This window comes from Doryrhamphus excisus, chromosome 11, assembly GCF_030265055.1.
Source record: "Doryrhamphus excisus isolate RoL2022-K1 chromosome 11, RoL_Dexc_1.0, whole genome shotgun sequence".
Lineage (NCBI taxonomy): Eukaryota > Metazoa > Chordata > Actinopteri > Syngnathiformes > Syngnathidae > Doryrhamphus > Doryrhamphus excisus.
In genome coordinates this window covers 9,674,207-9,700,848 of record NC_080476.1, presented here as the reverse complement: position 1 = coordinate 9,700,848, position 26,642 = coordinate 9,674,207, and the positions used below count along the sequence as shown (strand labels likewise).

Below are 26,642 nucleotides of genomic sequence, written 5' to 3'. Positions count from 1 at the left end.
TCCACAGGCCACGGGCCCAACAAGGTATTTCCTACAAGCTCCTCCTTTTAACTTTTAAAGCCCTCCATGACCTACACGGTGAACACCATCCGCTGTATAATCATGTCTTGTTGTTTATCTTTGTTTTAGTAAAATATATATTCATATATTTCAGGCATAGTTGCAAATAGTGGTTTATAAGCAGAATTTACATTGCTCAGCAGCAAATAAGACAGAACCAGTCAAATAGTAAAAAATAAACAAACTAAAAATAGACAATACAAACAACCTAAAAGGAATTAACAAATACCCACAATTATATACAAATATAGTTTACAATATAAGGTTTCTATTCTCTGGAATGAGAAATCGTATGAAGAAATTCACTTATCACGGTCGGGCTAGAATCAATTTATTGCGATAAACGAGGGATTATTTACTCTACATGAATAATATACTGTAACTTGCACACATTTCCACTTCCGTCCCTTATCATAAAACTAGATTTATTTGACAGGAGACAATCATGAGCAATCAGCAAACTCACAACAAGCTACTCAACCCATCTGAAATGATAGGAAGTCATTATTCAGTCTGACTCACCGTGCCATCTTACAAAGAATGCTAAAATCATCACACAGTCACTTAACATCAACCAAGTTTGAAAAAGTCACTAAAAAAACTTTCCAAACTTATACTAATATCAGATGATGATGACTACAGCGTTTTATGTCAAGTTCCTCTCGGAAGGACTCCACCTGGGTCATTGAGAGGGGAGGAGGAATTAATCCAGGAATCTATAATGGGCTGTCATCCTGGTAAAGTGCTGCTTTCACAGGAGAAGCATGTAATAGCATGTTCAAGTATAAATTGCTCAAGTGAGGCCCCATTAGATTCCTATCAGGAGCCCATTTCCATTAGTTCAAAGGTGCATTGATTGGATCCTGGCAAAGTATGCACTGAGTCAGCACCGGTGTGTGTGGTGTTGTGTGTGTGTGTCATGTACACAAGTGTGACTTTTGTCAGGTTGCTGTAGTTGAAATAAACTCTTAATTGGTTAATGGATTGCAGTTTAACCACAGGCTTGTCAGGCTGGTGTGTGTTACCTTCAATTGCTTGGTTTCATTTTTGTCAAGAAATATTAGCAATGTTATGCACAACTTTTGGATTCTTACTTTTATTACATTGCTATAATTATGGGTGAGAATACTTTAGGATATGACTGCCAATAATTCACATGTTCTGATACTTTGTTGTAAAAGTCTGATCACATCCTGGTGAGTTTGGGTGCATAATCCTCCGTCCTGACAGTCATGTTTATTCATTCAGTCTGTTGAGCATAAATTCACTTGATTTTCAGCTAGCTAGTGCTAGTAGAAAGAAAATAAACTGGCTTTACCTCTATGGAAGGACTTCCATGACAAGAACAATCTTCCAGTTCAGCCTGACCCCTTTCAGCATTCAGCAGTACTGCAATTTCATATTACTATGTGTTTTATTGGAAATCTGCAAATACAGGTTTACTTAGGAAAATGTAAAAAAAACAATAAATATACAGGAAATACATTTATGATACAATTCAAGGGACAAATATTCATTCATTCATTTTCTACCGCTTTTCCTCACGAGGGTCGCAAGGAGTGCTGGAGCCTATCCCAGCTGTCTTCGGGCGAGAGGCGGGGTACACCCTGGACTGGTCGCCAGCCAATCACAGGACACATATAGACAAACAACCATTCACACTCACATTCATACCTATGGACAATTTGGAGTCGCCAATTAACCTGGCATGTTTTTGGAATGTGGGGGGAAACCGGAGTACCCGGAGAAAACCCACGCATGCACGGGGAGAACATGCAAACTCCACACAGAGATAGCCGAGGGTGGAATTGAACACTGGTCTCCTAGCTGTGAGGTCTGCACGCTAACCACTAGTCCACCGTGCCGCCGTGGACAAATATTAGTTTTTGTATTTTTGAATGCAATGCTACTATTTACTACTTACTACTACTTACTACTACTACTTACCTGTTTCTCCATGGTCTCCGGAGATACAGTGTTTTCATTGGACAGCAACACCATGAACTATTCTCATAGCAACGTGTCTCTGAAATACCTTATAGGTAACCGAACCGTTTTTTTTGCCACTGTTTTGATTTGGCAGCCACGGCAGTCACACCAACCTGAGGGATGGTTTGCCCTTCAACGCAACATCCGTGACTCATTTCATAGTCTTTACCTGCATTTGTGTCTATGTGCATGTGAGTCTTTATGGGTCAGTAGACAGACAGTAACAGCCTCTGGCCCGAGCCAAATAAAGTCTCCTCACCTGTTTGTGGCCTTTGAGGAAGACTCTGTGTGTCAGAGTTCCCAGGAGGGCAATGCCATGTTGATTTAAAGTTGCTGGAACAATCAGCAGACCTCACACAGACACCGGAGCCTGAGTACATCATCTAGAGGTCTTTTGTTTCTTAATGCAGGGGGTTCTCATCTTGACTTAACCGCGATTTACTTCATAAAGTTGTGATTACGTTAAAATTGTGTCTTTGGTACTACTTTACATCTGTCCCTCTGAATACGCCCATTCATTGTATTCTCAGGGTATGGAATCAATCACAACTGGACTGTTCAGGTTATCTCATTCAAGCAGGCTTCATCAGTTCAGGCTCAACAACTAAATGGGATTGTTCTAATTTGACTAGATAGGACAGCTCTAGGGCGGCACGGCGGGCGAGTGGTTAGCGCGCAGACCTCACAGCTAGGAGAGAAGGGTTCAATTCCACCCTCGGCCATCTCTGTGTGGAGTTTGCATGTTCTCCCCGTGCATGCGTGGGTTTTCTCCGGGTACTCCGGTTTCCTCCCACATTCCAAAAACATGCTAGGTTAATTGGCGACTCCAAATTGTCCATAGGGATGAATGTGAGTGTGAATGGTTGTTTGTCTATATGTGCCCTGTGATTGGCTGGCGACTAGTCCAGGGTGTACCCTGCCTCTCGCCCAACAGGACATCACCTGAGCTGACATGTGGAAAACTCCCCAAACATGACTGAGCTTCCTTGTTAAGGCCACTTATCACACACCCCCTACCCCCCAGAACCTGTATACGCCTGGTATGGCACAGAAAGTCCTTGCCGTCTGTGTAACTCCCCAAATCCATCAAATTGACGCACATCCTCTCCAGTTCAAGGCGGAGATTCTGGGGCCCCTGCAAAAAGGAAACTAACAGGAACAACCCTTCCACAGCCCTGAAGTGTACCCTGTTCACCAGACCAAGGACCAATGTGTGCAGTACTGCACCAAAATCAGTCCCTTCTGTCATGAGGAGGGTTGTGTCAATTAGCATCCGACCTCCACGTTCCCTGCAGAGCTGGTCAACATCTGCCAGGATAGTGATCATGGTGGAATTGACTGTCCCATACAAAGAACAGATGGAGACTGCATGCAAGCAGAAGTATGCGGAGCTGTCAGCAAAATGCTAACGAACTGGGTGGAGAGCATTCACCTTCCCAGTGGAGGTCGTGTGTGGAGGTTTCACCGGCACATCTGCACAGTGGCTCCTGAAAACCCTTGGAATGACAAACCCCAGCAGGAATTGAGCTCAAAGGGGGAAAAGTGGTGAGCTATTACATTGCTAAATATATGATCCCTATTGCAACAGTGGGCAAAAATGGCTGCTGACTCGTGATGTCCAGTGAGCTTCCCTGTCGTAATTATAACAAGCTCTCGAACAAATGTAGGACAAGGAAGACAGACAGTTGCTAAGCCTGATGCGGTTGACAGGTTGGTATTCCTGGTACAAAATCAGGATGTCTAAAAATACCGTATTTTCCGGACTATAAGTCACACTTTTTTTTCCTAGGTTGGCTGTTCCTGCGACTTATACTCCAGAGCGACTTATAAATGAAAAAAATGTTTATGTTACATAAACACTGGACACCTTTTCTGTTCATGTTTATTTTTTGTGTAGCTGAATAACCATTGAAAAATGCGACTTATACTCCTGTGCGACTTATGTATGTTTTTTTTTTTATACCTAATTGTGCATTTTTGACCTTGTGCGACTTATACTCCGTAGCGACTTATAGTCCAGAAAATACAGTATTTACCCAAAAATATTACTGTTCAAGCATGCAGGCCACACAGCTAGGAGACCCGAGTTCAATTCCACCCTCGGTACTCTGGTTTCCTCCCACATGCTAGGTTAATTGGCAACTCCAAATTGTCCATAGGTATGAATGTGAGTGTGAATTCATTCATTCATTTTCTGCCGCTTTTCTTCACGAGGGTCGCAGGGTGTGCTGGAGCCTATCCCAGCTGTCTTCGGGCGAGAGGCGGGGTACACTCTGGACTGGTCGCCAGCCAATCACAGGGCACATATAGACAAACAACCATTCGTGAGTGTGAATGGTTGTTTGTCTATATGTGCCCTGCTGGGATAGGCTCCAGCATGCCCGCGACTCTTGTGAGGATAAGTGGTACAAAATGAATGAATGAATGAATGAATACTACTGTTTCATTTGAAGACGACATGCAGTTTGAACCATTTTTAGTAGTTTCTCGGTTTTCACCAACAAACTATCATTTTGTCCTCCAGGCAATAATCCAATAGTGCCTATGGTGGTTGGATTCAGTACTACATTTTTTTTTCAATTAGTTTATGTCATATCATCTCATATATAGTGTTTACTCCCATAGGAGTGCCAACCCCCCTGTGGACATGGCTCTTTTGTCAAGTTAATTTCAGTCCAGGCAGGTGAAAATAACGTTCATAAATATTCTATTATGTTTCGGGAATGTTCCGATGATAAATATACCCCACAACATTCAGCTCCAAGGGACTGACAGGAGAAAAACAGACTTGTATATATCTCACCTGCCCTTTGCTACGACCTTTCCAAATTCCACTTTCGATGACATCAAACAAACAAAAAAAAAGAATCCAACTTGCAGGTTTAGATTGAGAGTCGGCGTCGCCTTGTGTATCAATACATTACCGTGCCGTCAGCATGATGACACTTGAGCTGAATGCTATAAACCCTCAGAGAATATGAATTATTATATTCAGTCCAGAACAATTACACTGTTGAGATATGTCTGAGAAGCTTCCCAGTCAGTTTACTTCTGTGAAAGGAAAAACGCAGGGATCGGGAACCCATTACTCGCGAGCCATGTACGACTCTTTTCATGTCTGCATCTGGCTCTCACACATTATCAACGTATCAACCACACAAAGAGACTTATTATATTGTAAAATTGTCTAAAAATGCATGTGTTTAGTGGTACGGTAAAAAAAAAATACATTTTAAAATATATTTCTTTCATATCCAAAAAGGTTCCCGACCCCTGGAGTAGCGGATACAAATAAAGCTTTAACAAAAGAGTCACTTTTTTTAACTGCCATATGAATTATTACAGATGAACTGTAGTAAGACATGTCAGTCATCCAATTTTAGATGAGCCATTTTTATGTCATAATAATATAATATACGTTTAAGCCTGCTTTTTTATTCATTGTTTAATGTTGGAAATGATAAATGAAAGTAGTAAAAGAGTCGTTGTTGTCTCAAGGACAGGCTGTCAGTGAGTGGAGGTACTTGTTGCTATTGTAGAACTCCAGTTTGTGAAATGACATTGAAGAAAAGCTTATTTAAGTGATTTTACTCTCACCTTTAACTAATTATAAATAAGTGTAGTTATTTAATATTCCATAACGTAATTGATGTCATGAACAGGACTGGAAGAACAGTTGTTCTGGATGTTTTTTGACACGAATACACGTAATTGGAATTCATCTATTCTGCTTATAAAAGAACCCTTCAGAACCCTTTATATACATGGATTAACAGTGAATTAATAAGCATGTTCATGTTGCTTACAGTATTTTGGTCATTTTAAGCATTTACGGAACTGATTTTAACGCTACTTTAGTCAACAACAACAAGTCGCACCAGCCAAAAATGCACGATGAAGAAGTTACACTGGACTCTAATTATCAATTTTGAGGGGAAATGTATTTTATATGACTTATTGTTACATTTTATCTTGAAAGGCTACTTATAGTAATAACTTAACTTGAGTAGGTGGTATGTTAATGCAACATATTAACAGTTATTCACATATGTTGATGTTTACATTGTAAATAAGTGGTACAGGAGTGATAGGAGTAGCAGAAACTGGCACGCAAACCGAGTGCACCCTCTTGCGGTTATTTTAAATTGCAACTTATAGTCGGAAAATACGGTAATTTAGGACAAATGAGGATCCATATCCTTATCTTCTTGAGGCTGAATATACTGAGGATGGCTGCACGGTGGGTAGGATACCTGGGTTCGATTCCCCTGTGTATGCGTGAGTTTTCTCCGGGTACTCCGGTTTCCTCCCACATTCCAAAAACATGCTAGGTTAATTGGTGACTCCAAATTGTCCATAGGTATGAATGTGAGTGTGAATGGTTGTTTGTCTATATGTGCCCTGTGATTGGCTGGCGACCAGTCCAGAGTGTACCCCGCCTCTTGCCTGAAGACAGCTAGGATAGGCTCCAGCATGCGACCCTCGTGAGGATGAGCGGTATAGAAAATGGATAGAAATACAGAGTGTTTTAGAAGCTGAGCAAGCAAGAATCGAAGCAGCTGGGGGGGGGGCGAGAGTGTCAGGTCCACCAAGAATTGGTGGTGCGAATGTGGAGCCTGCAAGTCATGCTGACAGAAATCACGTGTTTCTACTACATGTTTTTACTGTCAATGGAAATACTTCATGTATATGATGAGGATTACATTACTCATTGATTAAATATACTGTATTAATTGCATCCTTTAGTCGATTATGGAACATTACTCAAATGTCCATCTTGTAGACATAGCACACATACTTAGCATTGCATTGTTAGACACATACAAAAAAAGTTAACATGTATCATCCTTTTGAGGGGAGCAACTGTTGTTTAGATCAATATTGTAAGCCCTTTGTCATGATGCATAGGGCTGAACGTCCTAGTTTGTCTGCCTTTTTCTTTTTTCCACATTAATGATCCTCTGTGGGACTTGCTCCCATATTTCTCTCTCATTCTTCTTCCGTCTTAACACGAGAGAAATCCCAGAAATATGGATAAGGATTGGCCCACAGAGAATACATGACCTCATTTCCATGTGTCACAGTGATTATAATAGGTTTGGACACTACAGGCGAGGATCTGAGGCCTTTAAAATGTTCACATTTCACCCCCATGTCTAGTTTGCCTCCTGGAGGTGAAGATAATAATAAGACAGTGGCTGCAGAAGAGAGAGAAACACTTTGATATTAAACTATTCCAACCTCCCTCTGCTCTGGAGGTCAGCCAAAATTTCCACAACTGTTTTTTTCTAAAAATCAAGAATTTATTTACCTGTAGCTTGCGAGATAATGTGACCTAATTGTGTTGTAACGCTAGAAATGCACATTTAATTGTGATAAAGCGCTTTAAATAATTAACCAAACTAGGAAAAAAAAAAGCCGGTATACCTCAGAGAGTTGCATGCAATAAATTAGATGAAGCACATTATATGCTGCATTACGAACGCTGAAAGCCTTGGAGGAACTGTACAGGAGCATCATCAGCATTGTGAGCCAATTAGGAGTTAAACATTAGCACATGAGAGCCATGATGCTCTACTCCTATCGTCCATAGGTATGGATGTCAGTGTTAGTGGTTGTTTGTCTATATGTGCCCTGTGATTGGCTGGCGACCAGTGTACCTCGCCTGTAGTCAGCTGGGATAGGCTCCAGCATACCCCTAAGTGAGGATAAGCGGCATAGAAAAAAAGAGGCCGAAATTAAAAATATTTTTTTTGGATCCTATGATCGAAAAAATAATCGACCGATTAATCGGTTATTAAAATAATCGTTAGCTACTGTATGTTACATCGTAAAATACATTACAGCAGGGGTCTCAAACTCAATTTACCTGGGGGCCACTGGAGTTAGGGTCTGGGCGAGGCTGGGCCGCATCAGGTTTTCCAAAAAAAAAAAAACATTTATTAAAAATAGAAATATGAATAAACTTTGCTTTGGTTCCGATTTTCTACAACAAAAGCTCTGATAAAACATTCCACTGTTCTCAAATATCTTACTTTTTATTTTTCTACACAAAATAAGATGAAAAATAAATAAACAAATCAAGAATAAAGAAAATCAATCAATCAGTAATAAATGAATAAATATAATAATAATAATAAAACGGCAAATCATAAAAACTTAAGAAACCACATATCGTTGGTGGGTAGACAAATTATTTTTTTTCAGATTAAAATTAACAAAGCATTATTAGAGCCCTGTAGACATGACAAAACACGACTATAGTCACATTTATACTATTTTTATTTACAACATATTGCGCAACTGCAGGGTCTTGAGACACATGCTAACTCGCAAACTAGAGAGCTAGCGACCTAAACGGTAGCCTCCAAGTTATTTCCTTTAAACTTAAAAAGCCGAAAACTTACCACTTCCACACGGATAGGGAGGATAACTATTAACAGTTATTTAACCTTTAACATGAACATTAATCAAACGTAATAATTTTTTCTGGGTACATGATTCCATGCAGCATCCATATCAAACTTGCGCGGGCCGCACTAACATTAAACTTTCATATCAAGGCAGGGGCCTCAAACTAGTATGTGGCCCGCAGGCCGCGTGTTTGAGACCCCTGCATTACAGTATGGTAGGATCTCATGAACTCCAAGCAAGACGTCCCTTAAATAAAAATAAATTCAAGTAAAAGTCAATTCCCATGTTGGAAAACCGGTAAGGAAAAAGGGCAAGGACGTTGCTACCATAGGCCAAGCTATCTATCCAAGCAAAAATCTTTAAGCTGACATACGGTGACATTGATAAACATGTTGCGGTACGACTGACACGGAGGCCTTCATTAGACCCTGTGTTGCTGTGCTCATGGAGGCTCTGGATCTCTCGCAAGATTGATTGTGGTGGACCACAGATCAAGGAGGAGACCTCCCCCACTCTCTCTGCTGCTGGTCCAAACCAATAGTGCTTTGCTAGAGAGGGGCTTAGGGACCCCCACTCTACACAGAGGCAATATCACCTGATAAATTGCCTTTCCTGGCAGGATTACACACCATGGTGATCCCTGTGGTCGTTTGGTGCTGTGTTTTAGAGCTTCAGCAATGTGGGAAGATACCACAAGTGGGGCAATTTGTTATTGAAATGGATAAGCAATGATGGCCTTAAATCATATAGTATATTCCATCAAATGTAGGCATGAAAGCTAATAAATATCATACTATTTTTAACACACTGTGTTTGAAATCCCTGGGGGGTGCTCTCAGGCTGAGCTGAATTCCAATGAAGAGGGGCAAGGGATTCCATATGATTTTCCATGGATGACAGCTTGTGCTGTTTTAGAGTCTTTATTAATACCTCGCCTTTAAGACATTGCCTTGACGTTTTTAGTGCTACCAATATTGTAAACGTTCATTTCGACCCCATAAAAGTCTAAATCAGACCTTTTGGATGCTGTCGATAACATCCAAACCCATAAATGTTGTATTAAAACTGGAAAATAGATCATACAAGTTAGAGGTTTTTTTCGCGATTGGTCAGTTTCCATAAACAAAACACATGATTGGCGTATGTGTATCCAAGATGATCACAAATACCGATCAGTATACACATCAGTATCCTGTTTCACATTGGGTTGCCAATAATATTAATAACGCGTCTCATATTGTTGAGACAATTGATGCCTTACCAAACTCTTCAAATATTTTTTACATTTTAAAGGCGTACTCATTGCCTCGCTACTGGGAAGAACATAGAATGGAACCTCCAAAGTTGAACACAAATTCAATAATTTGTCCAATAGAAAATAATGGAACATAATGGAAAGTTGGGCTGCACGGCGGTCGAGTGGTTAGCAGACCTAAGAACTAGGAGACCAGGGTTCAATTCCACCTTCGGCCATTTCTGTTTGGAGTTTGCATGTTCTCCCCATGCATGCAAGTTTTCTCCGGGTACTCGGGTTTCCTCCCACATTCTAAAAACATGCTAGGTTAATTGGTGACTCCAAATTTGTTGTTTGTCTATATGTGCCCTATGATTGGCTGGCCACCAGTCCAGGGTGTACCCCGCCCCTTGCCTGAAAGACAGCTGGGATAGGCTCCAGCACCCCCACGACCCTCATGAGTATAAGCGGTAGAAATTAAATGAATGTTTACACACTTTGCCTGTACTACTAGTTCGAGTTATCCACCTAGGATTCCAAATATGATGTTTTCCCACAGTGACAATAAGGTTTTTTTAAACAAACAATCAATGCAATTAGTTAGGAACTCGTTTTTGTCCCACGAGGAATCCATAGGTGGACATCACGTTCATTGGTTCCGTACTAACTTTTCCAAGTGTCACTGAACAACTTTACTCTCTTGATGTCATTATACTAACTATATCATGTCCTCAAAACAGGTCACAGGAGAACTGAGAATGGAACCAGCAACCATTGGGTTGGGAAAAACGACCACAGGGAACAGGACTACAAAATATGCATTTACTAAAAATGAGGTGGGGGAGCGGTTGTGTTTACTGTGTACTAATCTAAGCACCGTTCCATAGGAATAGGACCTGCAGAGGTGAAACATCACAACTTGGATGCAGTTCATCGCTCCCCACCCTCCCTGATTATTGACAGGGGGGACGGTTCTGGAATTTTAAATTTGGACCAGTGAACCAAGTCTCTGAACCTGTGTCTTGCTGCAGTACAGGCAATATGGTATTATTTTTTTTGTATTATTATCACCTGGCCCTCAGTGTCTACTGTGAATAATTTTGGCCCGTGGACAAATGTTTAACTGAGGACCCCTGCTGTGCAGTACTCATGTTTACGGGCATCTTTCCAGCAGTTATCCTGTGGAGATCGAGATGGACTGCTTGAACTAATCACCAACGCAGACATAACAAGTGCATTGTGGCAACAAGGTCAGCCCCCCTCATATTACTCCAGGCATGGAATCTCTAGAGGATCTGGCAACCGGAGAACGTGAGCAGTCGTTGATGGCTAAAGCAGTAAACAAGCTGTCGTCAATACAGTAGCTGGTTGTGCTGGAAATGTTCTTTCCAATTAACATGTTCCCAAGTGGGTTTACATGCTTAAAAAAAGGGTTGATTTTCAATCAATTATTATATTTCACAACATAGTGCATCATGTCCTTTTATGTTCTTCCCGCTTAACGGAACTCCAACTCCCGTTTCTCGCGGTTAATTGGTTCCAGTCCCGACCATGATGTGTGAATTCTTAAGTAGGAGTCAATATAAATAAATGGAATATTTCCATGGCTAAAGAGCATAGAAAACCTGTTTCTGAATACATTTCAAAAAATATATAATTTGTACCGGGCGGCACGGTGGACTAGTGGTTAGCGCGCAGACCTCGCAGCTAGGAGATCAGGGTTCAATTCCATCCTCGGGCATCTCTGTGTGGAGTTTGCATGTTCTCCTCGTGCATGCGTGGGTTTTCTCCGGGTACTCCGGTTTCCTCCCACATTCCAAAAACATGCTAGGTTAATTGGCAACTCCAAATTGTCCATAGGTATGAATGTGAGTGTGAATGGTTGTTTGTCTATATGTGCCCTGTGATTGGCTTGCGATCAGTCCAGGGTGTAACCCGCCTTTCGCCCGAAGACAGCTGGGATAGGCTCCAGCACCCCTTGCGACCCTCGTGAGGAAAAAGCGGTAGAAAATGAATGAATGAATGAATATGATTTGTACCATTATTAGAGCCCTGTAGATTTGAAATAACACCCCTATAGTCACCTGTACACGCCTATAATTCTTTGTTTGTAGAGACGCAGGAGACTCCAGTTTGTTTATTGCAAAGAGTTTCAAACAGAATGAGGAATAAGGACAATGTAAGAAGCCATAAACTTACCACTTCCACACAGAATAGGAGGAGAACTTTTTTTCCATTCTTATCATGTCATGTTATGGCTGACTACATGCAGAGTGAGAGATGCTTGTGGTTGTTTTTTTTGTAGCCTAGGCAGTCAAGGCTAAACCAGTTGATACATGGCTATGGATACAGTATTTAAGTGGTAGTGGTTGATGGTTCAATTCTGGTTGGTTGTTGACTAGAAGTCACCGTTCCTCCATTCTGTGGAGATGTAGCATGCAGTGGTTTAATTCCTCTTTGCTATTGACCCTTCAGAAAGCTGCAAGAGCGGAGGTGAAGGTATGACATCTCCCTGCGGAGGTGTGTGTGTGTGTGTGTGTGTGTGTGTGAGAGTGTGTGTGTTAATAAATTGCATTGAGTTTGTCGTGTCAGGAGGCCATTCTTGGCTTTCCTCCAGCCCATGCTTTGTTTCAATCCTCTTCTTCGTCCATCTGTGTTTCCTTCCAGAAACCACCCTATCCCAATCGGCCCACTGGGACTGATTTCTTCTCAAGCAGCCGATCCCCTCAGATTTCCAAAGTGTCAAAGCCAATGCTGTCTGAAATAATTAGACTTTTCATTAGCATCGGGGAGCATGACACTATTCCTTTTCTGCTTAGGCCTCTGTAATTGGCAGCACCGATGTCAGAGACTGGTATCCCCTGACACCAGTGGCAGAGATGTCCATGATAGCATGTTCTTCTTTTTTTTTTCCCCCATCCAGCGTTTACAAGTTTCATAGCTAACTCTCACTTCAGTCACTGATGATCCATCTCTCACTCTTTCCATCTGTCAGTCGGTAGGCATTGAAAAGTACAAAGAACTTGTACCTGACACCCTGACAACCAAACCGAAGAACTTTGGGAAACTTTATATAGCAGCATCACCTTCTCCATACTTACATCCTCTTTTTCTTATTCCGTTGCTCATTTAAATTACACATACATGTTGGCCATTTTTTCCAAAATACTTCTAGTTGATGTTGACAGTATGCCTGGCTTAATTGGCCTCGTAGAAGTCGTGTATTTCTGCAGCTTTGGGAATTATCTCATTAAATATAAGAGACAATGTCTGGAAGAAATCATAGCGTCTTTCATGCGTTTATTAGTCCAAGCTAATTAGTTAAAGAAAGGTTTTGGTTGGGACTGAAAATGAATGTGCAGTTGTTGGCGTCAGCTCTGTGGTATGATAGATCAGGACGAGGGATGTTCCGATCACGGTTTTATTCTGCCGATATCAATCACATATATATAGGGGCTATATTAGGGGGTCACCAAGGTTTTTTACAAAATGAAAGTGACCAAGAGCTACTCAGTTTTGTAACATTTCACAATGCATATATTTGTAGTCTTTTCATATTAACTGAAAACCTGAATGAAAAGCATGTTTGGCTGCTTCTGTTGGGCCCCTTCAGCAGCATCCACTGCCTTTTGAACCGCAGATGCGGAACTCATCCGTCAGCTTGGCATCACTGTTTAAATCAGTGTACATAACGATCACTTTTCACTCATTGGACAGTCGAACTGGGGAAGTGCAGACACTGACGTGCAACCACCATGACCGTACTCACAGACTCGGAAGTGGTTGTAGAAGGCACGTTCATCACTCGCCATCCAGAGTCCAACGCAGCCCCGCACACAACAAAAGTTCCTCCTGCACTAAAAGTACTACATAGTGTCTCCAAATGTCACATCAATCTAAAGCTTTTCAAAGCGCCATGGTCGAGTTTTGAAGGGTGCAAAACAGGAAGGAAGTCCCTCAGACAGCAGACATGGTTGTTCTGAATGCTGCAGCGAGGGCAGAGCTGATCGGTAGAGGGGATCTCCGTTTCAGTATCAGCCGATATCGATACCATCCTTTTTCTCTGATATCAGCCGATACCGATCAGTGGCCTAGTCAAAGATCCTTTACATGACCATAGTTTGCTGCTACAAATATGCTAATCTCATCTAAGTTTCGGACTAAATTCCTGATGCTCTGCTGTTTTTAGGAATCTGTAACTTGTATGTAAGTCCATATTTGGCCCTCGAGCCGGCAGTTGAATAGCTATAGAGTACATGTGGAATTGCTATATATTGGTTAGTTTGTTTGTAATTTTAATGGGTCTGCTGTGGCAAGATAAGATGAGGTCACGGTTGCTGATCTTACTGCAGCTTAGGATCAATAAGGATAAGTTGTCCCACTCTCTAATAAAGGATCTTTTAATGGGTTTCCAGCAGCGCCCCCCGCCCCCCTCCAACTCTTAAAACCACAAAAAAAAAAAAGAGTCCTTTGACAGACAACGTAATCACTTACCTTCTGAAAACGAATCAAAGAACCACAAAGCCATCCATCAGTTAAACTTTATGACGTTATAAAAGTTTAGTTTGACTTGCAATACGATCCGTCAGTAACATTTACTACATGTACACTTGTCTTATTTCTCTCCGGGAGCAATCCATCTAAAACCCTTTTAAACCTGACAAAATGAATACCTTAAAACCTCACATTTGGCTGTTTTATTCTGACAAAACATGCACTTTATCTGCAAACGGGCTTTTGAATGAAAATGTTCAGGAGCCAAGACGTTTGTGTCAATCAACACCAAAATTGGTACACAGCCTTCAGGGACTGACAAACTCAATTCGGCAAAGTTCCAGCAAGACTGGTCAAGAAATATGCTGGCCGTTAACAAAAACGGAACTGCTAATTGCTCATAAATCACTGACCATTTGTGCAATGGTTAGGAAACAACAGCTCTCCTGTTGTTTCAATAACTACTGCAATAATGCGACAAAGATGTCCTATGTAATAAGTAGTGCTTTGCTGCTTTTAGGATCAGCGCTCTACATTAAAAACAAAAATGACTTGCCCATTGGGGAATCCTTAAGGTGAGAACTACTTGCCCGAGTTTGCCCCATGTAAAATGAAAAGACTGCCATAATGATATCATTATAGGTTATCACATGGTTTGTCTGGTATCAGGCCAGGTATCATACCCCCAAGTGTCAGTATCAGCCCGGGACCGAAGGTCTGTGATATGGTATGTGATACTTATCACATACTATTTAATCATGAGCTTATTATCACGTACGATTTAATCAAAAGACCATTTTGTTTCCGGAAAATGTTCAGTTTATTACATGTATTATATCTAAACGGTGTAAACACAATAATTGCAAAAATATTTCAATAATATTTTATCAACAGTCTTATCTTATCAATGTCTGACAATTAAAGTTCCATTAATCAAGTTTTGGGCAGCAAAAGAAAAGCTATGTGTTCACACTTGTGCGCTGTTCTCTGATTGGTTGTTTCACGGGCACGATACCAGAGCAGCGCGCTCTGAATGGACAGCTACGGGGGCTGATACTGGACATGGTTAAACTCTATATTTTATCAGTATCACTGCCCTGGGCTTTGACACAGTATCATTTCGGCCTTTTCCCGTATCATTCATGGGCGGTTTCTAGGGTACAGGGCCAATTAATACTGTAGTATGTGCTAATCTAATTTACTACATACAGTAAACCTCGGATATATCGGACTCGGATATATCGGAATTTCGCTCACAACGGACAGATAAAAAAGAACCAATTTTTCTGTAATGCATTTCCAATAAAAATTCATTGCATATATCGGATTTTTTTATAACGGATTTCGCCTATTTCGGACAAAATCTCCAGTCCCGTTCCAATGCATTTCCATTAAATTTCCCTCGCATATATCGGATGGCTGCATCGTGGTGCTCCGATTCGCCGAATCGTGACAGGCCGCTATACGACGTCATTTGCAGCGTTGCCTGCGCGTCCAGGTACATTGGAAACATAGTCAAGGAAGTGCCTTTTTATAACGGATAAAATCCGATTTACGCATATACCGGATATAAATCCGATATATGCCTAAAACGGACATTTTCCGGTATACGCATATAACGGATTTCTCTTATATCGGACAAAACCTGTGGGAACAATTGAATCCGATATATCCGAGGTTTACTGTACATACCTTACACATCGTAGTCGTAGTAAGCAGTGATATTTATAAGTTGTGCACCACAATGAAACATTATTGAATAGACACATTTGTGTACTAGTAAAGTGTTTTTAAATCCAGAAAAAAATGCTCAATGGTCAAACAATAATTTGTGAAGCAAAAGGTGAGAAAAATACACAGAGAAATGGAACCGCTAGATTTTGTAGCTTCTGCAAAATCAGCACAAATCAGTATTGGATCTAATCGGTGGTGTTTCATTGTGACCACTTCAAATTGTCACAGCAATGTGATTCACTCACCTGTGCCATCATTTGATTTGCTGCCGCTAATAAAATACTTAATTAGGAGGCACTGGTTCATCACTTTTTGCTGTTTTTCCTTCAGAAGTTGTTGAAGAATTAGACCATGTTGGCAGGGACGCCATGATAGATGTTTTCATAGTCAAACGATCGCTGATTGGTTGATCGCGAACAAGAACTGTGGACTGTGGACTACGGACCGCGATCTAAATAAACGATTCTGATTGGTCCAGTTCAAGATTTGCAAGGATTGGTTTGCAAATTACCACCAGAATTACGCAGTCCGTGTTTTACCAACACCCAACAAGAACCGCTTTAAAAAAAAAACTCTTCACAGTATGGCATGCCAAAGTGCACTTGCCCGACGGGAATATCACTGATTGGATTTACTTGCCTGAATTTTGTTTTAACTTGCCGCGGGCCATCGGTACATCTTTATTGTCGAGGCCTGAGGATATACTTCTAAATGCTAGTTAAAGATTATTTATATGACAGGAGAACTTCCAAGATCCACTTCCCAAACCTAGTCAAAGATCCTCCATAATGACAGGGGTGCTATGCTGTTTATTATGACCTCGTACGAAGGTCATAGGGCCGACTGCAAAAACTACTAAGATCCTCGCTATGACAGGCTGTGTTGCGTTTCATGTTTGCAAAAATATTATTTGTTTTTTCACTGAAGTCGTGGGGCGGTCTGATGGCATTCACGAACCATATTTAGCAGCTGAATAGCGCTCAGACATCCCATGATTCTTGAAGGAGGCTTGAACCATTCCTCTGAAGCCATCGAACCATGATAGCACCACTCTGGCCATGTACGCTAGCATGTTTATTCTTGAAAGGGGTGAGTCTTAAGGCCGGTGTAATGTAGCGTGTTGTTGCTTTGCTCTTAGTGCAACTGGTACATGTCTCTTGTCAATAATTCAGTTTTGGTCGAAAGAAAAATCAATGGACGTTTCTGGTATGTTAAATGTGAGGCAGTCTCAGTCATATCAGTAGGGGGAACAGAATGGACATAAACTAGTCGTAGATCCAGCATGGGATCCTTGTCCAAGCTCGGGCAATGCAGTAGAGGAAATGGGTGACGAGCAAGGCCAGATTGTGACTTGTTCTTTAGCTTTGTTTTTTTTCCTCCTGCTGTGAATTACAACACAAACAGCTGAGCACACACACACATCTGTTGGATAAAGTAAAGCACCTGACAGCTCAGTGAACAGCAGCAGTAGTCCGTGCTCCTTGCTTTTAGCTTGAGGCCATGGCAGGTGGTGTGTGACTGTCTGTTAATTAACAAGCTTCACAGACTTTTTTTTTGTACAAGTCATAAAAAAATGGAATGTTCCAGTCACCATGCTACTGAAGAAAGTCTTTACTACGACCCTAAAAGCCAATGAAGATATGCTTCTATCTCTCGCCAATGCGACTTACTTGAACTAGTTATGATGTGCTATATATATCACTATATTGACAGTTACTATGGTACCCATTATGTCATTGTATGGTCATATCACCTCGTACTTCGGTACGTGAGAACCCCCCCCCCCAAAAAAAAAAAACCTATAAACTATATTAGGAAAGCAGGAAGTGAACAAATGTAACAGTTACTGATTGTAGAAGTACCAGATGGAGGGGTAGGATTTAATAAGCCTCACAAAACTATAAACAAAAGGAAACAAACAAGCCGTAAATACAGTACTCACAAAATACTACAGAGAGTAAAGTCCAATGTTCCAACTCCAAAAATATTCAAATTATTAAAAAAATAATAATCCTATTTTGCAGACATTGCCTTATCATGGTAGAGTCTGAAACCAATTCACCGGGATTGCTGTAATAGAAATTTCCATTATTTCCTGTGAGAAAAATTCCCTTTGTTTTCATATGTTTTATTATTATTATTGATGAAAACCGAGGTTCCACTGTGTGTGTGAGTGTGTGTGTATTATTTATAAAGACAGAGCATTATTACTATCAACATTCAGCCTTGGGAGTGCTGGAGCCTATCCCAGCTGTCTTTGGGCGATAGGTGGGGTACACCCTGGACTGGTGGCCAGCCAATCACAGGGCACATATAGACAAACAACCATTCACACTCACATTCATACCTATGGACAATTTCGATTCGCTAATTAACCTAGCATGTTTTTGGAATGTGAGAGGAAACCGGAGTACCCGGAGAAAACCCACGCATGCACGGGGAAAACATGCAAACTCCACACAGAGATGGCCGAGGGTGGAATTGAACCCTGGTCTCCAAGCTGTGAGGTCTGCGCGCTAACCACTCGACCAACGTGCAGCCCGACTTTCCATTATGTTCCATTATTTTCATTATTTAAATTATTGAATTTGTGTTCAAATTTGGAGGTTCCATTCTATGTTCTTCTCAGTAGGGAGGCAATGAGTACGCCTTTAAAATGAACGATGACCTCCAGCTTTCCAATACTGCACAATGAGAGCCTTCTAAGGGTATAAATTATAGAATTATGTTTTATAAAAGTACAATGTATTTGTGTTAAGATTAGGCCCACATGAGAAAAAGGCACATTAAAATGTATCATGTGTCAATCTATACCTGAGTGTGACTAGCGAGTCTTGCAGTTTGTATGGGAAATCAGGAATTGGCATGAAAAGCAAGCAAAGCACACCCAGTCGACATTCTCCCCATCCATTGCCACGGGATTACGTTGTCCTCCTCTTATGTAATGTGGGGATGTAATATTCATTTGACTTGTTTCAAGCAATGCAAATACGAGCTGAAGTCTAATGCTTTTGCGCTTCGTGCATGACAAAACACGCTTTAACAGCTGGCTCGTTCCATTTTCATCAAACTTTATTTTTGGCTTAGGCGTCGTTGTCTCCCCTCTTTGCTCTTTCATTGTCATGCTCGTGTTCCGACAATGTTCCCTAATCGCTACCATTTATGGATGGACAGTATGAAAGTGGTTATAGATTTATTTATTCACTACTAATTCATTCGCTTATTTATGTCATCATTTGGCCTGTGTTCTATCCTGAAGCATTCATCCATCCTTTTTCTATGTTGTTTGTTCCCATTAGAATCCGGGTGAGCTGGAGCCTCTCGCCGCTAACTTGGGGTCAGAGGTCGAGTACCCCCTGGACTGGGACTGGTCGCCAGCCAATTGAAAAGCAGAATTGTATCACAATGGTATCGACTGCAACCAATGGAGGTCTTAATGTGACTGTATACAATACAGTAAAGTAAAGTAAAGTAAACTGTCCATCACTCAAATCTTTCACGCACTGTTCAATGAATCGAAAAAATAAATAATAACAACTCGAATGAGCTCACTCACTGAGTGATGTTTATGTGTCACATTGACACAAGCCCACTAATAGCTGTCCTTGGCTATGCCTGTGGGTAACTAGCAAATCATAACCCAAATTGAAAGCAAAAAATCAGACGGGACACTACTTACATAAAAAAAAAACCCACTCGTATTCCAATGTACGACTGTATAAATGACAATAAAAAATACCTGCAGTGCAGATTTCAACTGTATTTTATGATAAAAAAATCAACCCAATTATGATTATGATACGCTCCAATTGATGCTGTTTAATTAATCACCAAGTCTCCAATGGTCTACATAAGCAAACAAATAGGTATCGAATTAGTACTAGGTCAAAAACTGTGGCTGTAGGCAACATCTCGATGTAGTATTCTATTTTAACGACTCCACCAGATGACAGTAGTTGCATTTTAAATATATGTATAATTTATGTATCATTTTTCATACAATTTGGTATAACAATGTTAGTATTCCTTAATTTCCCATCTTGAATGATGATTGGAATCATTCCTTCTTGTTTTCCTGATGTCTGAGCTGTAGATGGTGCCTTTCGATGTTGGCCATGGCGAGAAGGAATCGAGACAAATCTGATTAAAGTCACATTAGCATTCAGCAGGATTTCATCAATCAATGTCCAAGTCTGTGGTCATTCTCTTAAAGGCCAACTGATACCTGAAGATGCTGCAAATGTATTTCCCAACCGAATGGATATCATTATATTCTTAACAAAAGGTAACCCCCTGACAAAAGGTCAGGGGGTGTGATTTATACTCCGACTTGTCATTTAGGGGAAATGCCTATAGCATCCAACGACATTTCACATCTAACGTCTAACAAATTCACATTTGGTCGTGTAAGCTTACTCTTCCACTCCTGAACCTGAAGTGCACACAAAAAGGTGAAAATATGCCAAATCACATAAACAGTACCTGTGTTGTTTGTGGTGTTGGTTTCCCCACAAATACAACACATGGTGGCGCTGTTGTTAGAGCCCATGAGTTGCATTAACTTGGAAAATGCAGTTGAAATCTGCACTGCAGGTATGTTTTATTGTCATTTATACAGTCGTACATTGGAATACAAGTGTTTTTTTGGATGCAAGTAGTCTCCCGTCTGATTTTTTGCTTTCAATTTGGGTTACGAGTTGCTAGTTACCCACAGGCATAGCCAAGGACAGCTATTAGGGGGCTTGTGTCAATGTGACACATAAACATCACTCAGTGAGTGAGCTCATTTGAGTTATTATGATTTATTTTTTCGATTCGTCAGCGTTTGAACAGCGCCTGTAAATGATTTGAGTGATGGACAGTTTACTTTACTTTACCTTACTGTATTGTATACAGTTACAATAAGACCTCAGCTGGTTTTTCTTTAATACCACTTGGTTGAACTTAATATTTGAAAATGTGAATAATATTCTTGAACGTTGACATTGTTTTCATAGGATTATGACATATTTTGTCCTATAATATTAGTGGTAAGTACTTTTGTGGGTTTTTTTTTTGTATATTATGATTCCACACGACCATATTGAAGAGAAGCAGCATATAAAATGGATGAATGGATGTGTATAATTCATTATTCTCACAATATTATGACTTTTCTTTACCACAAACCATAAAAAAGCCCCACAACAGTCGAAATAGTCAGAGTTGTTGGATTTCCTCTCGTCAAGTAGCAGGATTTAAAAATATATTTTTTTACCGCTCAGGCTGCTTGGAAAAGGTAGAAGGAGGCTCAACCAAGCGTGAAGCTCATTAGAGTAGAAGTGCTGCTGTGTTGGAGACATGTAAGCGTGCTGCATGTGAACTTTATGCCTCAGGAGTTGGTTTAGGATCAGTCTACTGAGAAGAAACCAATACACTGTAAAGCCACATGGTAGAGGAAGCCATCCACTCATTAATGATGTCCTTAGAGGTGGGATACATAAATGTTACTTCATGTTTCGGAAGGACAGATGGTTGCCACCAACATACTTACCGTACTTACCTAACTCAAATAAAATCAATAAATACATTCTATGTCATTGGGTGAGTCATTAAGACCCAATGGGGGTGGGGGGGGTAGCCAAGCATCGGGCCTTCAGCCCCCTCAGGGTGGGAAGTGAGGATCCACTTTTCCAATGAGACATGTCTGATGCTGCTGGACTCACCTCAGGGAGACAGCGGGCCGGGGCGCTCATGTGGAAAGAAGAAAAAAAAAAGAGGGAGCAAGTGTCAAGAGAAATGTGTGATGTGAAAGTAGAGATGTGCTCCCGCTCTAACACCCCCGCCATGTTAACATGTCCAGGTAGCATGTGGGAGAAATGATCAATTCACGACAGTCAAATATTGATGTATTTGTTTAATAGTCAGGCGGTCAAAAGGACACCCGCGGCCTATTTATTATTTTCTTATGAGTCCGTCCTGGCGCGGTGGCGCTCTCCAAATGAAACATTGAGTTGTATTTTTCTTTATATTATGACATTAACATATATTTTTTTATTTCTTTATTAGATTTCTTGCAAATGCATTCCATAGGAGCTGCACGGTGGACTAGTGGTTAGCGCGCAGACCTCACAGCTGGTAGACCTGAGTTTAATTCCACCCTCTGCAATCTCTGTGTGGAGTTTGCATGTTCTCCCAGTGCATGCGTGGGTTTTCTCCGGGTACTCCGGTTTCCTCCCACATTCCAAAAACATGCTAGGTTAATTGGCGACTCCAAATTGTCCATAGGTATGAATGTGAGTGTGAATGGTTGTTTGTCTATATGTGCCCTGTGATTGGCTGGCGACCAGTCCAGGGTGTACCCCGCCTCTCATCCAAAAACAGCTGGGATAGGCTCCAGCACCCCCCGCGACCCTTGTGAGGATAAGCGGTAGAAAATGAATGAATGAATACATTCCATAGTATCTACTCAGCTCTACTTGTTGTTCTGCTTACTTGTTTTCTTTTCAAAAACCAAGTATCTCCAAATAGTTTTTCTTCTTTCCATATGAGTGATGTAAACATTTTTCTCATGTTTGTTTAGTCGTTGATTAATTTCGTATTATAACTTCTGATAATACAGCCATCCCTCATTTATCACAATTAATTGGTGCAAGATTGGATCATGATAAGGGAATTTTGCATGTCAAAATATCCCTTCAATACTTCACCTCCATGCTTTTTCACTTCCTGGTTGCTGTGGCGCCTCTTATAACATAGGAAAAATGCATGCGGAGCGCTTATAAAATGTACTTCTGCCACATTTTTACGGCTTGAAAACTGCACTGAACATGATCTCCTCTATTGTGTACTTGCATCATCACTCGTAAAATACGTATAAATACATCTTTGGTAGCGAATTAGTATAGAAAACTTTCTAAATACATTTTTTAAACACTATTCAAGCCATCTAGATATGAAATAAAACATGTTGGCATGGAGGACAGAAAATGATGTCATGGGTTCAGAGCTGACTTTTAGCTTGACGTTGATTTCGGCCGCAACAGTAGCTCATGTTGTTATTATGATGAAGTATGTTTGGGTATTGTATTTTTTTGTATTGTGAAAGACGGGTGCAATTTTGAATGAAGAAAACTTTAAGAAGTTAGCGACATGTACCATCATGTATAATAGTTCTATAGACAATGTACCAATAAATTTCCCATGTGACAAAATCACTGCTTGGCTTGGCATGTGTAATGACATTCTAGAAACCTCCTCAGAGCTTTGCAGATGAATGAAATGTGTGGAACAGCTCCGTGGTCAAAGATGTCTGGAGAATCTTCAAGTCCCAGCTGTTGGATTGACGAGTGTCTCCACTGTACTCGAGGCGGTGAGGCTCATGGCCCATCAACGTGCCTGTTGCTGCATTTTCATGATGAGTTTGTCCAGATAATGTTGCTTAAAAGTGTCAAAGCAACACATGCAAACCAAAATGTCGTCTTATATTTGGGTCAGTGCGGTATTATCATGCATTTGCTAGACTTTGTTCTGTGGAATTACCCAAAGCAGCTGCTAATTTCACTGTGACTAAATCTGTGAGAGCCATTGCAGATTTAAGTCTTTTTTTCCCCACCTACGTTTTTTTCTGTGGCCTGCATGCTAATACAATGTAGTCGATGCAGGGTCGAGATTCCCTTAGGGATCGTACACTTAACTTTGAGTTTCCTTCCTCATGGCTAACAGTCTTTGCAAAGTTTAACAAAGCATAAATGACATCTGACAGTTCTGCCAAGGGCCATAAAAACTGCTATATGTGTTTTTTACGTCCTTTTTAATGACTTTAAATGACTTCTATCCTTCTATTGTGCCGTGTTTGGCTTGTTTTAAGACCAGAATCGGACACGTCTAGCATATGTTATTTTCCCTTCAGATCTGCTATGGAAAAACACTACAACGGCTGAATATACACATACTAGTCACAATAAATAGATCAGAAGAATCGTCCTTAATTTAGTCAACTGTGTTTGAACCACGCACCTGCTACTGCTGCTGTGACAAGTTAGCGTAAATCAAACGCTATTTGAAATTGGTCAAAGCTAGCCGGCCAGTCATCTGTGATAAAGTGTTGGCATATTTTCTCTCACTACGTCACCATGTCAATGCCAACACCTGGGGGCTTCCTTGAAAGCACCATAACCTTAAAGTACCCATTTCTCCGTTAATATGGGATGCAGTAGCCAACAAGCATTACACCAGGGGTGTCCAAACTTTTTCTCCCGAGGATCACATGCTGAAAGGAAGTGGATCAACCTGCCCACAGCCCACAATTTGCTTGTTGTATTTACTCTACTCCAACTATGCCCCAATGTAGTGAATTGTGGGTAACTGCCACCAACCAGCAAAATCACCTTGAAAAAGTGGGAACCTGGACTTTAAAGTAAGAATAAAACTAGTGTTTGTGATATAGTTGGTTTTATATTGTTGTAGAAATAAATAACTAAGACAAATGGAGGCTCTTGATGTCATTTGAAATTAAAAATAGCAAATGACTTCAAAAGACTATGACTATAGGGGTGTTGTTTCATGTCTAGAAGGCTCTAATTATGGTAAAATCCGTGTTTAGAAGGTAAGAAATAGATTTTCTATGCTCTTGCTATGAAAATATTTATTAACATTGAATCCTACTTTATGGATATCACTTACGTCTTACTGTACTTACTGTACAATGTAGTGAATTGTGGGTAACTGCCACCAACCAGTGGCAAAAGAACCTTGAAAAAGTGGGAACCTGGACTTTAAAGTAAGAATGAAATTAGTGTTTGTGATATAGTTGGTTTTATATTGTTGTAGAAATAAATAACTAAGACAAATGGAGGCTCTTGATGTCATTTGGAATTAAAAAATAGCAAATGACTTCAGCAGACTATAACTATAGGGGTGTTGTTTCATGTCTAGAGGGCTCTAATTATGGTAAAATCCGTGTTTAGAAGGAATGAAATAGATTTTCTATGCTCTTGCTATGAAAATATTCATTAACATTGAATCCTACTTTGTGGAAATCACTTACATCTTACTGTACTTGCTCTTTTTCAATGTTTTTTCCAATACAAACAAGCTGCAGACTGCAAATGGTCCATAGGCTGCAGTTTGGACACCACTGCTAATAGTGGTTATGACTAAAGAAATGTCATTATGTTTCATATATTCTCATGAGACGAGCTTTTAGACATTGCCGGCTAAGTAACAATCCCATAATGTTAGCTGCTGAGAGGATTACCGTCCCCGAGGATGGTTGCTAATGTGACTCTGAAGTGTGCTGTGTATACATGGCCAGTGGTCCCAGTGCAATCAGCATCCTATTCATCATCTGCCTGCACTGATTGACCATGCAGTTTCGTGCCAGTTAATCTTAATGAATCAATGCGTGTTTATTTGGTGTCTTTGACTGAAGGAAGAGTCGTAGAGTACGACCTGGCGTGTATCATCATGATGCAGGGAAACGCATGCTTGGAAAATACCCATGCACGGTCGTTGCCACGCCCACCAGCCGTCACTGCTTAGTCAGAAAGGTCAAATTTCATTACAGTTGACATTTGAACGCTTGGTTAATGAAGCATTAAGGTGGTAACTTCACTATGTGACATTTTGTCATGTTTATTAGTGGTCAGGCTGCAATGTAAAGGAAGCAAGGGTGTGTACTTTAAACTTGATCTATGTAGATTTTTATAATTTTATTTTTAGCTGCCGTGGCTAATGTGGCTTTATGGTGCATTATGTAATAAAGTGTACAATCCAGTCCAGGTATATTCAATTTGTCCAGTTATTAGCACATTTTCCCCAGGAAATAACACAAATAGAAAGATCAAATTGCCGCCATCGGAACACAACGCTCACACAAGTGTAAAAATAAGCTCACAATTATGACAACTTTAATGGCAAATGATGCTAATCACACCATTCCGCATTCATCCAGGTCATTATACAACGGTTAATGCTCAAAAACTAAGTGGGACGCATATCAGTCAGACTAAATAGGACAGCTCTAGTCTGAGAGCTTGCTATTTATTCTCTAGAAGAGGAGGCGGGTCTTTCGTGGTATTGTTTGGGTGGTATCACCCAATGGTCATGGACCCACCTGAAACCAACATGGCTCTGCTTTGTTGTAGACCTACCTTAACTGAAAGTAAATGAACTTACTAGTTTCACGTAACTTTGAAGTATTGTGTGTGCTGTTGAGATTAATTGAGATCTATCAGTCTGGAAAATGTTATAAAGCCATTTTTTTAGGCTTTGGGACTCCAGCCAACCACAGTGAGAGCCATGATCCACAGATGCTGAACTTTCCGGGACTGGCTGGCCAACCAAAATGACCCAAAGAGTGCAGCGATGACTCAGCCAAGAGGTCACAAAAGACCCCACAACAACAACCAAAGAACTGTAGGCCTCACTCTCAGTTAAGGTCAGTGATCATGACTCCACCATAAGAAAGACACTAGGGATAAACAGCCTGCATGGCAGAATTCCAAGAAAAAAAATAGAACTAAAAAAAGAACATCAATCCAACAGTAAAACATGGTGGTGGTAGTGTGATGGTCTGTGGCTATTTACCTGTATCAGGAACTGGAAGACCTGCTGTGGAAATGGAACCATGACATCGGCTGTCTACTCCAAAAAATCCTGAAGGAGAATATCCGGCCACCTGTTGGTGACCTCAAGCTGAAACCAACTTGGGTTCTGAAGCAGGACAATGATCCAA

The 26,642-nt window shown here is 40.7% G+C and overlaps 1 long non-coding RNA gene across 1 annotated transcript in view; it reads left to right on the top strand.

Annotated features, from left to right (window-relative positions):
• The window catches only part of LOC131137859 (uncharacterized), a 116,395-nt gene extending 105,930 nt beyond the window's left edge, over positions 1-10,465 (top strand). Inside the window, exon 4 of the long non-coding RNA XR_009131991.1 lies at positions 10,438-10,465. This is a non-coding gene — a long non-coding RNA (uncharacterized LOC131137859). The remainder of the gene's footprint in view (positions 1-10,437) is intronic.
• The last annotated feature ends 16,177 nt before the right edge of the window (positions 10,466-26,642 follow it).